Genomic DNA, 11600 nt, shown 5'->3' with positions numbered 1-11600 from the left:
TACTTTCGCTCTTTTCCAGAATCATCTTCGCCATCCTTTCCTCTACATCCCTAGAACTATTAGGTGGCCTATAGAAAACTCCCAACAGGGTGACCTCTCCTTTCCTGTTTCTAACCTCAGCCCATACTACCTCAGAAGAAGAGTCCCCATCTAGCATCCTTTCCGCCACCGTAATACTGTCCTTGACTAGCAGCGCCACACCTCCCCCTCTTTTGCCCCCTTCTCTGAGCTTACTAAAACACCTAAACCCCGGAACCTGCAACAACCATTCCTGTCCCTGCTCTATCCATGTCTCTGAAATGGCCACAACGTCGAAGTCCCAGGTACCAACCCATGCTGCCAGTTCCCCTACCATATTTCGTATACTCCTGGCATTGAAGTAGACACACTTCAAACCACCTACCTGAACACTGGCACCCTCCTGCGAAGTCAAATCTGTGCTCCTGACCTCTATACTCTCAATCTCCCGTACCCTAAAACTACAATCCAGGTTCCCATGCCCCTGCTGAATTAGTTTAAACCCCCCCCAAAGAGCACTAATAAATCTCCCCCCCAGGATATTGGTGCCCCTCAGGTTCAGATGTAGACCATCCTGTCTATAGAGGTCCCACCTTCCCCAGAAAGAGCCCCAGTTATCCAGAAATCTGAATCCCTCCCGCCTGCACCATCCCTGTAGCCACGTATTTAATTGCTCTCTCTCCCTATTCCTCATCTCACTATCACGTGGCACGGGCAACAACCCAGAGATAACAACTCTGTTTGTTCTCGCTCTGAGCTTCCATCCTAGCTCCCTAAAGGCCTGCCTGACATCCTTGTCCCCTTTCCTACCTATGTCGTTAGTGCCAATGTGGACTACGACTTGGGGCTGCTCCCCCTCCCCCTTAAGGACCCGGAAAACACGATCCGAGACATCACTTACCCTTGCACCTGGGAGGTAATATGATAATTCACACTATGTCTTTGTAAGCGCAGTAGCGTTATCCGACCACTAGGGGGGTAGCTCTGGGAATGCTCAGGAGCTTGTACAGGGCTCCACCCTTGGCTCTGCCCATGACTCCTCCCCCAGTGCTGCTGTATAAATACCCTTGTCCAGAGTCAGCCTGCAGTTCACTGAGAGTAACAGGCTGGCTCTGTAGTAAGTCGATTAAAGCCTATATTCATATCGGAAACACGTGTCTGGTGAATTGATGGTTCCATCAATTTAATCGACTTAAGAACAGTCACGATCGATCATGGAATCAGCCCTCAAGCCTGGACGCCTGGAACTCGACCCACAGGATGCAGAGGCTAAAGAAATCTTCTCCCACTGGCTGCGGTGCTTCAAGGCCTACCTGGCAGAAGCGAGCACAGCTGAAATGACAGAGAAACAGAAGTTGAGTCTACTGCACGCGAGGGTGAGCCACAGAATCTCTACACAACTAAACTCGGCCGGTTCATCTACTGCAGCGCTAGCAGTACTCGATAAGATATATGTGAGGCCCATTAACAAAGTTTACGCACGCCATGTGTTCACGACTCGCCGTCAGCGGCCTACAGAATCACTCGCCGAATTTCTAAGGGAACTCAATAATTTATCCAATGACTGTAATTACCAAGCGGTTACCGTGGCTGAACACAGAGAACTTGCGGTACGCGATGTTTTTGTAGCGGGCCTCAGGTCTAATTATGGGCGCCAACGATTGCTGGAAAAGGGGGCCCAAGACTTAGAAACGACTGTGGAAGCTGCTACCATGATGGAGGTCTCCTTCCGCAGCCTTAACTCGTTCCCCGCGGACCCCGCGGCCCAATCATGGGCCCCCGACCAGCGACTCCCCCAGGCCTGTGCTACGCAGCCGCCCAGCCACCATGCTGCCCCAGCCAGCCATTATGCTGCCCCAACCAGCACTATGCTGCTCCAGCCTGCCACTTCTGCGGCCAGAATCAGCACCCGCGGCAGCACTGCCTGGCCCGCAACGCGACCTGCAGCAGCTGCGGGCGGAAAAGCCATTACGCAAGAGTGTGCCTCGCTAAAAGGGCCCCTGCTTCCAGCTCCCCAGCGGCACAAAGTAATTGTTCCCCTCACCCGCAGGCCCGCGGGGCCCGAAACGCTGCGGCCTATGTCCCGACTCCGCCCCCTCCAGCCACGTGTGATCCATGGGGGCCGCCATCTTGGCAAACCTCGACCACGCGGCCGGCCACGTGCGACTCATGGGGGCCGCCATCTTGGACGCCATCTTCTTCGCCGCCTGCCACGTGCGATCCACGGGCCTGACCTGCATATCCGCGCTCGGACAACTCATCAGAAGAATACGACTATGAACTCAGAGGGCAGTCATCACGGGGCCACTCCAGCACAGCTGATCGAGCCGCCGAATACCTGCAACTCAGCGCAGTCACTCTGGACCAATCACGCCCGAAGCATCTGCGAAATTCGATGACACAGGTCCATATCAACGGGTACAAAACGCCATGCCTCTTCGACTCCGGGAGCATTGAGAGCTTCATACATCCAGACCTGGTAAGACGCTGTTCGCTCCCCGTTTTCCCCGTGCAGCAAACTATCTCGCTCGCTTCAGGCTCCCATTCTGTCCAGATCCAGGGGCGCACCGCCGCAACACTCACAATCCGAGGCTCTAGCTGCTCAAAATTCAAACTCTACATTTTGCCCGAACTCTGCGTGCCACTCTTATTAGGCCTAGACTTTCAATGTAACCTCAAGAGCCTCACCCTCAGCTTCAGCAGGCCCCTGACCCCACTCACTATCTGCAGCCTCGCTATGCTGCGAATCCCCCCCCCCCCTCCTCTCTTCGCCAATCTCACTAAGGACTGTAAACCCATCGCCACTCGTAGCAGGCAGTATAGCCTGCAGGATAGGGTATTTATCAGAGCAGAGGTCCGAAGGCTACTCAGTGAGGGGGTTATAGAGGCCAGCAATAGACCCTGGAGAGCTCAAGTGGTGGTCGTTAAGACCGGGGAAAAATTCCGCATGATTATCGACTATAGTCAGACCATAAATAGATTTACGCTCCTCGATGCGTATCCCCTCCCCAGGATTGCAGACATGGTAAACCAGATTGCCCAGTACCGGCTCTTTTCCACGGTGGATCTGAAGTCTGCATACCACCAGCTCCCAATCCGCCCGGAGGACCGCCGCTACACGGCACTCGAGGCCGATGGCCGCCTCTTCCATTTCCTCCGGGTCCCTTTCAGCGTCACTAATGGGGTCTCGGTGTTCCAACGAGCAATGGAGCGAATGGTGGACCAGTACGGGCTGCGGGCCACGTTTCCGTACTTGGACAATGTCACCATCTGCGGCCATGACCAGCAGGACCACGACGACAACCTCCACCGTTTTCTCCAGACGGCACACAAACTGAATCTCACGTATAACAAGGAGAAATGCGTTTTCCGCACAACCAGACTAGCCATCCTCGGCTATGTCGTGGAAAACGGAGTCCTGGGCCCAGACTCCCCCTCCCCCATTGCCCCAAGGCCCTCAAACGGTGCTTGGGTTTCTTTTCCTACTACGCCCAGTGGGTCCCTCAATATGCGGACAAAGCCCGCCCACTCTTTAGGGCCACACGATTTCCCCTGTCAGTTGAGGCACGCCAGGCCTTCGACGGCATCAAGGAGGACATCGCCAAAGCGGTCATGCGGGCGGTGGATGAATCCACTCCATTTCAGGTAGAGAGCGACACCTCAGAGATAGCTCTTGCAGCCACTTTAAATCAGGCAGAGAGACCAGTCGCATTTTTCTCCCGTACCCTCTCCGCTTCGGAACTCCGACACTCCTCAGTCGAGAAAGAAGCACAAACCATTGTGAAGGCTATCCGTTACTGGAGGCACTACCTCGCAGGTAGGAGGTTCACCTTCATCACCGACCAAAGATCGGTTGCCTTCATGTTCGACAACTCGCAAAGGGACAAAATTCTGAGGTGGAGGATCGAACTCTCCATCTACAATTACGACATTAAGTATTGACCCGGGAAGCTCAGCGAGCCTCCGGATGCCCTATCCCGCGGGACATGCGCCAGCGCGCAGATCAGCCGTCTGAAAGCCATCCACGTGGACCTCTGCCATCCAGGGGTCACCCGGCTCGCCCACTACATCAGGGCCCGAAATCTGCCTTTCTCCAACGAGGAGGTCAAAGCGGTCACCAGGGACTGCCCGATCTGTGCGGAGTGCAAACCGCACTTCTGTAGACCAGACAGGGCCCACCTGGTCAAGGCTTCTAGGCCCTTTGAATGCCTCGTGATTGATTTCAAAGGGCCACTCTCCTCAACTAACAAGAACGTTTACTTTTTAAACGTCGTAGACGAGTTCTCCCGTTTCCCATTTGCTATCCCGTTCCCCGACATGACCTCCCACACAGTCATTAGGGCCCTGCATAGCATCTTCACCCTGTTTGGTTTCCCCAGCTATGTACACAGAGACCGGGGTTCGTCCTTCATGAGCGACGAGCTGCGTCAGTACCTGCTCGACAAGGGCATTGCCTCGAGCAGGACTACCAGCTACAACCCCAGGGGGAACGGGCAGGTGAAGAGGGAGAACGCGACAGTCTGGAAGACCGTCCTACTGACCCTCCAGTCTAGAAAGCTCCAAGTCTCCCAGTGGCAGGAAGTCCTCCCAGACGCGCTTCACGCTATTAGGTCCCTTTTGTGCACAGCGACCAATCAGATCCCTCACGAGAGGCTCTTCATTTTTTCCAGGGGCACTACCACGGGGGTCTCACTTCCGGCATAGCTGAGGACACCGGGCCCTGTACTTCTGAGGAAACACGTCAGGGCACACAAAACCGACCCCCTTGTTGAAAAGGTGCGCCTGCTTCACTCCAACCCCCAGTACGCATTCGTCGAGTTCCCTGACGGGCGTCAGGACACGGTATCCCTCCGGGATCTGGCACCCGCCGGATCCAGTGCCCCCTCTACCCCCACAGAAGGACCTCGCACCCTACACCCCATGCTGCCGCCCCCTCGCGCTTCCGAGCCCGCGAGCTCGCTCCACCAGTTCCGCGCACCCGCGCCCGGACAGCCCCCAGCGCCCCCAGTCCCCGGTCGAACCAGGAGAGTATGAAGCTAGGATACAACCCTCCCTGGAGTCCGCCATCGTACCCCAGCACACAACACCCATCTAGCCACCGCAAGAGGCTGCAACCCCGGTGCTCCGCAGATCACAGCGGACAATTCGACCACGTTGTAGACCACCACCCCGCCGGACTTGATTTTTTTTGCAGGGGGGTGAATGTGGTGAATGTAATATGATAATTCACACTATGTCTTTGTAAGCGCAGTAGCGTTATCTGACCACTAGGTGGAGTAGCTCTGGGAATGCTCAGGAGCTTGTACAGGGCTCCACCCTTGGCTCCGCCCATGACTCCTCCCTCTAGTGCTGCTGTATAAATACCCTTGTCCAGAGTCAGCCTGCAGTTCACTGAGAGTTCATCAACGGGTAACAGGCTGGCTCTGTAGTAAATCGATTAAAGCCTATATTCATATCGGAAACACGTGTCTGGTGAATTGATGGTTCCATCAGTACCTCATTAATCGGCTTCACAAAGCGTTTTGTCAGTATCTCGACCGCAGCTTCGTAATTTGCAGCGTTCTCGATCGTGGTGGAGAGTCGGTGGCCCACCCGGGCATGTAGTAAATGCAGCTTGCGAGCACTGTCGACCTCAGTCGCCGAGGAGTCAATATAGTCCTCAAAACACCGCAGCTAATATTTAAAAATTTCCGGGGCTTCCGGAGACCGAGCGTCCGGGTTGAGTTTCTCCGGCTTTAGAGCGCTGTCCATCTTGATGTATCAGATGATTAAATTGAGATACCCTCAATTACGACACAGGAGAGAAGATAGATGATTCAAAGGCTTTAATCATCTGAGAACTGTACAGCAGCCCAGAAGTGTGCTCATCACATGCTGCCTGAGTGATGCCTTATCTTATATACCGTTTCCTGGGGGCGGAGCCAGAGGCGGAGTCCCCCAGGGTTCCAAGCCCGGTCTTAAAGGGCCAATGCATTAAAGGTAAGGTACCGTTATAGCAGCTACTGATAACATTCATCACAGTTCCTTTAGGTGGCGCATGCGGTCGGGACCAGGGCCTAGGACCCAGTTTTCCACGACGTAGTCGAGGGTGGCCAGTCGGGCTGTGTGGAATACGCATTTCACTTTGTTGGAAGTCAGATTGAGAGCCCTGGCGGTCTGGAGGAACTTTTTCAGGTTTGCGTTGTGGTCCTGCCGGTCATGGCTGCAGATGGTGACATTGTCCAAGTACGGGTAAGTAGCCCGTAAGCCGTACTGGTCCACCATTTGGTCCATTGCCTTTTGAAAAACGGAGACTCCAGTTGTGACACCAAAAGGGACCCTGAGGAAGTGAAAAAGCCGACCGGCTGCTTCGAAGGCCGCGTGGGGGCGGTCCTCCAGGCGGATAGGGAGCTGATGGTAGTGGATTTTAGGTCAACCGTGGAGAAAACCCGGTATGGTTTGGTTAACCATTTCTGCTATGTGGGGAAGTGGGTACACATCGAGTTGCGTAAAATGGTTTATGGTCTGACTATAGTCTACCACCATCCGTGTCTTTTCCCCAGACCGGACTACCAATACTTGCGCTCTCCAGGGGCTGTTGCTGGCCTCTATGACCCCTTCGTTCAGCAACCGCTGAACCTCTGACTTGATAAAAGTCATATCTTGGGCACTGAACCACAGCCTCCTGGTGGCGACGGGCTTACAGTCGGGGGTGAGGTTCGCGAAGAGGGTGGGTGGTGCAATTTTAAGTGTTGCCAGGCTACATACCGTGAGTGGGGGCAGGGGTCCGCCGAACTTCAGTGTCAGGCTTCTGTGGCTACATTGAAAATCCAGACCGAGCAGCAGGGGGGCGCAGAGGTGAGGGAGGATATAAAGTTTGAAACGGGCGTATTTGCCACCCTGGATCGAGGGATCCGCGATACAATTCCCCATGATTTTGACCGAGTGGGACCCGGAGGCGAGGGCGATAGTTTGGGAGGTGGGATAGGTGCGCAGGGAGCAGCGCCTTACCATTTCTGGGTGAATAAAGCTCTCCGTGCACCCGGAGTCGAAAAGGCAGGGAGTGTCGCGCCCGTTCATTTGGACCTGCATCATGGAGTTCCGTAGGTGTTTCGGCCATGATTGATTGAGGATGATCGCTCCCAGTTGCGGGTAGTCAGAGTCCTCAGCTGAGTCGGACTCACAAAATGGCCGCCCAGAGTCACACAATGTCCGCTGCCGTCGGTTGCACTTGTCGGATTTTGAAGATGGCCGCCGCCAGGATGGCCACCCCCATGAATCGCAATAGGCCAATGACGCGTCGGAAGGGGACGTGTCCGGTCGGCACGCAGCCACGTTGCGGGGCCTGTGGGCCTGGATGCTCGATTTTTGGACCCGATGAGACTTTTTTTTCTGAACCTTGGGCCCAGCTAGGCAGACCTTTGCGAAATGTTCCTTCTTTCCGCAGTCGTTGCAGATAGCGGAGCGGGCTGGGCAACGCTGACATGGGTGCTGGCCTTGGCCACGGAAATAACACGGTGTGCCCCCAGTGTGCGAGGGTCACCGCGCGGCGCAGGCCTGTAGCATGGCCGAGTCTGGAGGGGACCGAGAGGGTCTCGCAAGGTCCGCGGAGTACGTGCGGAGATTGTGGTGGGCCACCTTCAGAGAGGAGGCGAGCATTACCGTGCCTTGGAGGTCTTTTGCTCCGTCTTCGAGGAGTCGCTGATGTATGTGGATCGTATACCGGACACAAAAGCATCTCGGATGTGCAAGGTCATATGGACTTCTGCTGTCACCTTGTCGTCACAGTTCCTAGCGAGCGTGGTGAGTCCTTCCATGTACTCGTCTAACATTTCCCCGGAGCCTGCCGGCAGGCCAAGAGCAAATGCCAGGCGTGTACCTCGTTTATTTTCTTAACGAAGCGCTTCCGCAGGATTTCGACCGCCGTCTCGTACGTGGAGGCCTTTTCGATCGCAGAGGAGAGTCTGTGGCCTACCCGGGCGTGTAGTAAGCTCAGCTTGCGAGGTCCGTCGACCGGAGTTTCTGCGGAGTTCAGGTAGGCTTCAAAACACCGAAGCCAGTATTTTAAAATTTCTGCGGCCTCCAGTGACCAAGCGTCCAAATTGAGCTTCTCCGGTTTTAGACCGCTGTCCATCTCGAATTAATCTGCTAATTAAATTGAGATACCCTCAATTGCAACTCGAGAGAGATGATTGGTAATACAAAGGCTTTAATTAGCAGAGAACCAGACAGCTCCGAGAAGTGTGCTCACTGCACGCGGCCCACTGAATATTACCTTATATATGGCTCCCTGGAGGGGTGGAGCCGGAGTCGGAGTCCCCCAAGGTTCCAAACCTGTTCTTAAAGGGATCATTACATTAAAGGTGCAGTAATCATTCATCACGCCTGGATTAAAATATCCGTGTAGTCGCTGGCTGAAACTTGCGGACAGTCACAGTTTCTACCTATTACCAGAAGTGCGCAGTAGAATTCGTCTGGTGATTCCCCCGGGATTAGTCACCTTGTCGCTAGCAGATGTCGGGTATAAACCTCATTTACTGGGCGAATATAGTGTCCTTTCAACAGGGCTATCGCGGCCTCAAAATCGATGAGGGTGTAGATCTCTGGGCTCACCCTCAAGTGGAGAACTTGCATTTTCTGGTCCTCCGTGGGTGTAGTTGTGGCCGTCCTGAGGTAACCGTTGAAGCACGCCAGCCAGAGTTTGAAGGTTGCCGCTGAGTTTGCCGCGTGGGCACTGAGTTGCAGACACTCCGGCTTGATGCGGAGATCCATTCTTCAAAATCTAGTCCAATAAATTGATGATCGACCAATGACTCCAGAAGCGAGATTGGATGACAATTGAAGGCTTTATTGTACTAGATGTTTCCCCCAGCAGCGCAGGTACAGAATGCAGCAGCTAGGGAGACACAGACTCTTACACTCCGCCTTACTGGCCGGAACCAGCAGGCAGGCTTCACCAATGATCTTACTCTCTCATGTACCTCCCACACCAATGATCTTATAGCATCAACCGAGGTACCGTAATACCCCTAATACCGACTACCACACATGGCCTATGTGTTGGCGAAGCTGGTGGATGAGGGGGTATGTGAGAAGGCCCGGAAGTGGATCATGCAGATTGATCATCAAGGCAGAGGCCAAAAGCAGGGGAGCCACCGAGGATGGTGATTGTGAGAATGCATCAATAGTGGGCAAGGACAACGTGAGACTGTATTTGGGAGGGCCAACGGATCCGAATATACCAAGACATGGCGGCCGACTTGGCCAAGCGGTCGCTGGCTTTAATCGGACTAGGCCGGTACTACTTGGATAACAGGTGGTGGGGGAGGGGAGTGGTGGCAAGGGACCGATTCATTTGGCAGGGCTATCTCTTGAGCGGGCACCCTGGCCTTGAGGTGGTCCGCATGCTTACATACAGTCCATTCTCTGGTCTTGACAGTATAGAAGATTAGTCCCGTTTTCTCCACTATGGTGCCCAGTATCCATTGGCCGCCATCCCTAAACCTCCAGCGTAGACTGCATCCCCTGGTTTGAATCCTCTGTCCTGCTTCCGGTGGTCATGATACTTCTGGAGGTTTTGATTCTTTTCCATTTTCCTGCCAATGTTGGGAATGTCAAACTTAGACCGTCCAGTGGTATTGGCCCATCAGTAGCTCTGCCTCCGTTACCCCGGTCACAGGGGTTTGTTAAATTTTTTTTTAAACATGCCAATTTTGTTTCAACTGACCCCGTTGTTTGTTTTTTCATGCCCCGGTTGAAGGTTTGAACTGCCCATTCAGCTGGATCGTTTGAAGACGGTGATTTGGGGCGGCTCAAATATGCTTTATCCCATTAGTTTACCGAAATCCCTGAAATTCTTCAGTTGCGAAGGGGATACCATTATCAGTGACAAGCACCTCTAGAATACCGTGGCTGCTGGAAATTTGGCGTAACTTCGCTATGGTGACGCTCAAAATGATGGAAGGCACCTGGTGTACATACATTTATTTTGAGTTGGTGTCAACAATATCAGAATCAATGACCCCGGGGGTGAGGCGGACAGCAAAGTCAGCATGCAAACACACCCAAGGGCATCCAGGTCACTCCCATGGTTGGAGCAAGACTGATGGAGTGATCTTCTGATGCTCTTGGCAAGTGGCTCCTTGCTGTACCATCCGCTCAATGTCATCATCGAGCACAGGCTATCACACATAGCTCCTTCCTGGGTTTCTGCTGCTTTGTTGTGAAGGCTTGCAAGTCTTCTGGGAACTTCCCTTGCAGTTTCCCATGTGGGATGACGTAGGATCCTTTTGGGTCCATGTATGGATTTGTGAGGCCGTAACAGGGAACTGTCCATGACTGTTAGTGGCAATACAACTTTGTCTGGGGGGGGGGGGGGGGGGGGGGGGGGGGTGTTGCGTACAGGCGGCAGGAGTTGGCTGAGGGCATCCACGCAGGCAATCTTTGCACCCGGACGGTACTCAAAAGTATATGTGCAGAAGAATAATCTTCTTTGAAAAGTCCAAGTAAGAGCTTGGTAGTTGCTGTGGCTGGAGAAGCGAGCTCCGGGGACAGGGAATCTGAAAGGGGCAGATTTTAGGACCACATATGGTCTAAATGCTTGCATTGAATACGACCCTGGGTTTGCACCTGGTAAGAGATTGGGCCCATTTGTTGAAGGATAACGCCGGGGACCCACTGGGCACCACCAGCACAATTTCAAACAAACACCAGGGGCAGGATTCTCTGTTGTTGATGCCGAAATCATGTTTAGTGATCTGGGAGAATGGGCTCCAACACAGAAATGGGGGCTGGCGCCAGTTTGACGCCCATCAGCCATGCTCCATCCCCTCCAAAATAGCGTCATCATGATCATGTGCAGTCGCAATGCCGTTGGCGCCTCATTGGCCGGCCCACTTGCGGTGCTGCGCCCCTGATGAGCCACGTTCCCGACATGGACCACGTGTGGTCACACAAATCGTGAACCCGGGGATGGTTCCAATGGCGATGGCAGCCAATGGTTCCCCCATATAGTTGGCCAACCAGCATGTGTATCAGTCAATGCAAGGGTCTGTATACCCCGTTTGATGCGGTCAAATGTCTTCTGTCCAACCACGGAGACTGCTGCACAGGTGTCCAACTCCATCTCAAATGGATGATCATTGACCCATACTGTCACTTTAATAAGGGCTACTCGAGAGGCTGCCACACAATGCAGCTGCAGGCAGTTGTCCTCCGTTTCCACATCCTCGGGAGCAGTATACTGAGGCTCATTCAAATGGAAAGTACGGTCCCTGGGTTGGCCCTAGCTCCTGCTGGAATGACGGCCCCTCTGATGGTGCCAGGACTGGTACTACAACTAGTTGGATGGAGGAGACATTGCTTGCAAGGAAGAGAGAATGGAGTTACCTGCCTGCAGTTGCCATGCCTGGGACTCTTACTTGTCTCTGGCTGCCTTTCTGCTTACCGGCTGGGAGAGGAGCACAGGGCAGATTTTGGTTGACCTGCTGCCGGTTGAAAGTGGAGGAGAACAGACTTGTTTTGCAGTTGTGGACTGAATGGTGTCTGGTGACTGGATGCCGGAACTGTGAGAGCAGTTGGGGGGTGGCCCAATTGACTATGTG

This window comes from Scyliorhinus canicula, chromosome 1 (genome assembly GCF_902713615.1).
Source record: "Scyliorhinus canicula chromosome 1, sScyCan1.1, whole genome shotgun sequence".
In the NCBI taxonomy this organism is placed as follows: domain Eukaryota; kingdom Metazoa; phylum Chordata; class Chondrichthyes; order Carcharhiniformes; family Scyliorhinidae; genus Scyliorhinus; species Scyliorhinus canicula.
The sequence above is the reverse complement of the archived record's forward strand: the minus strand, read 5'-3'. Positions refer to the sequence as shown.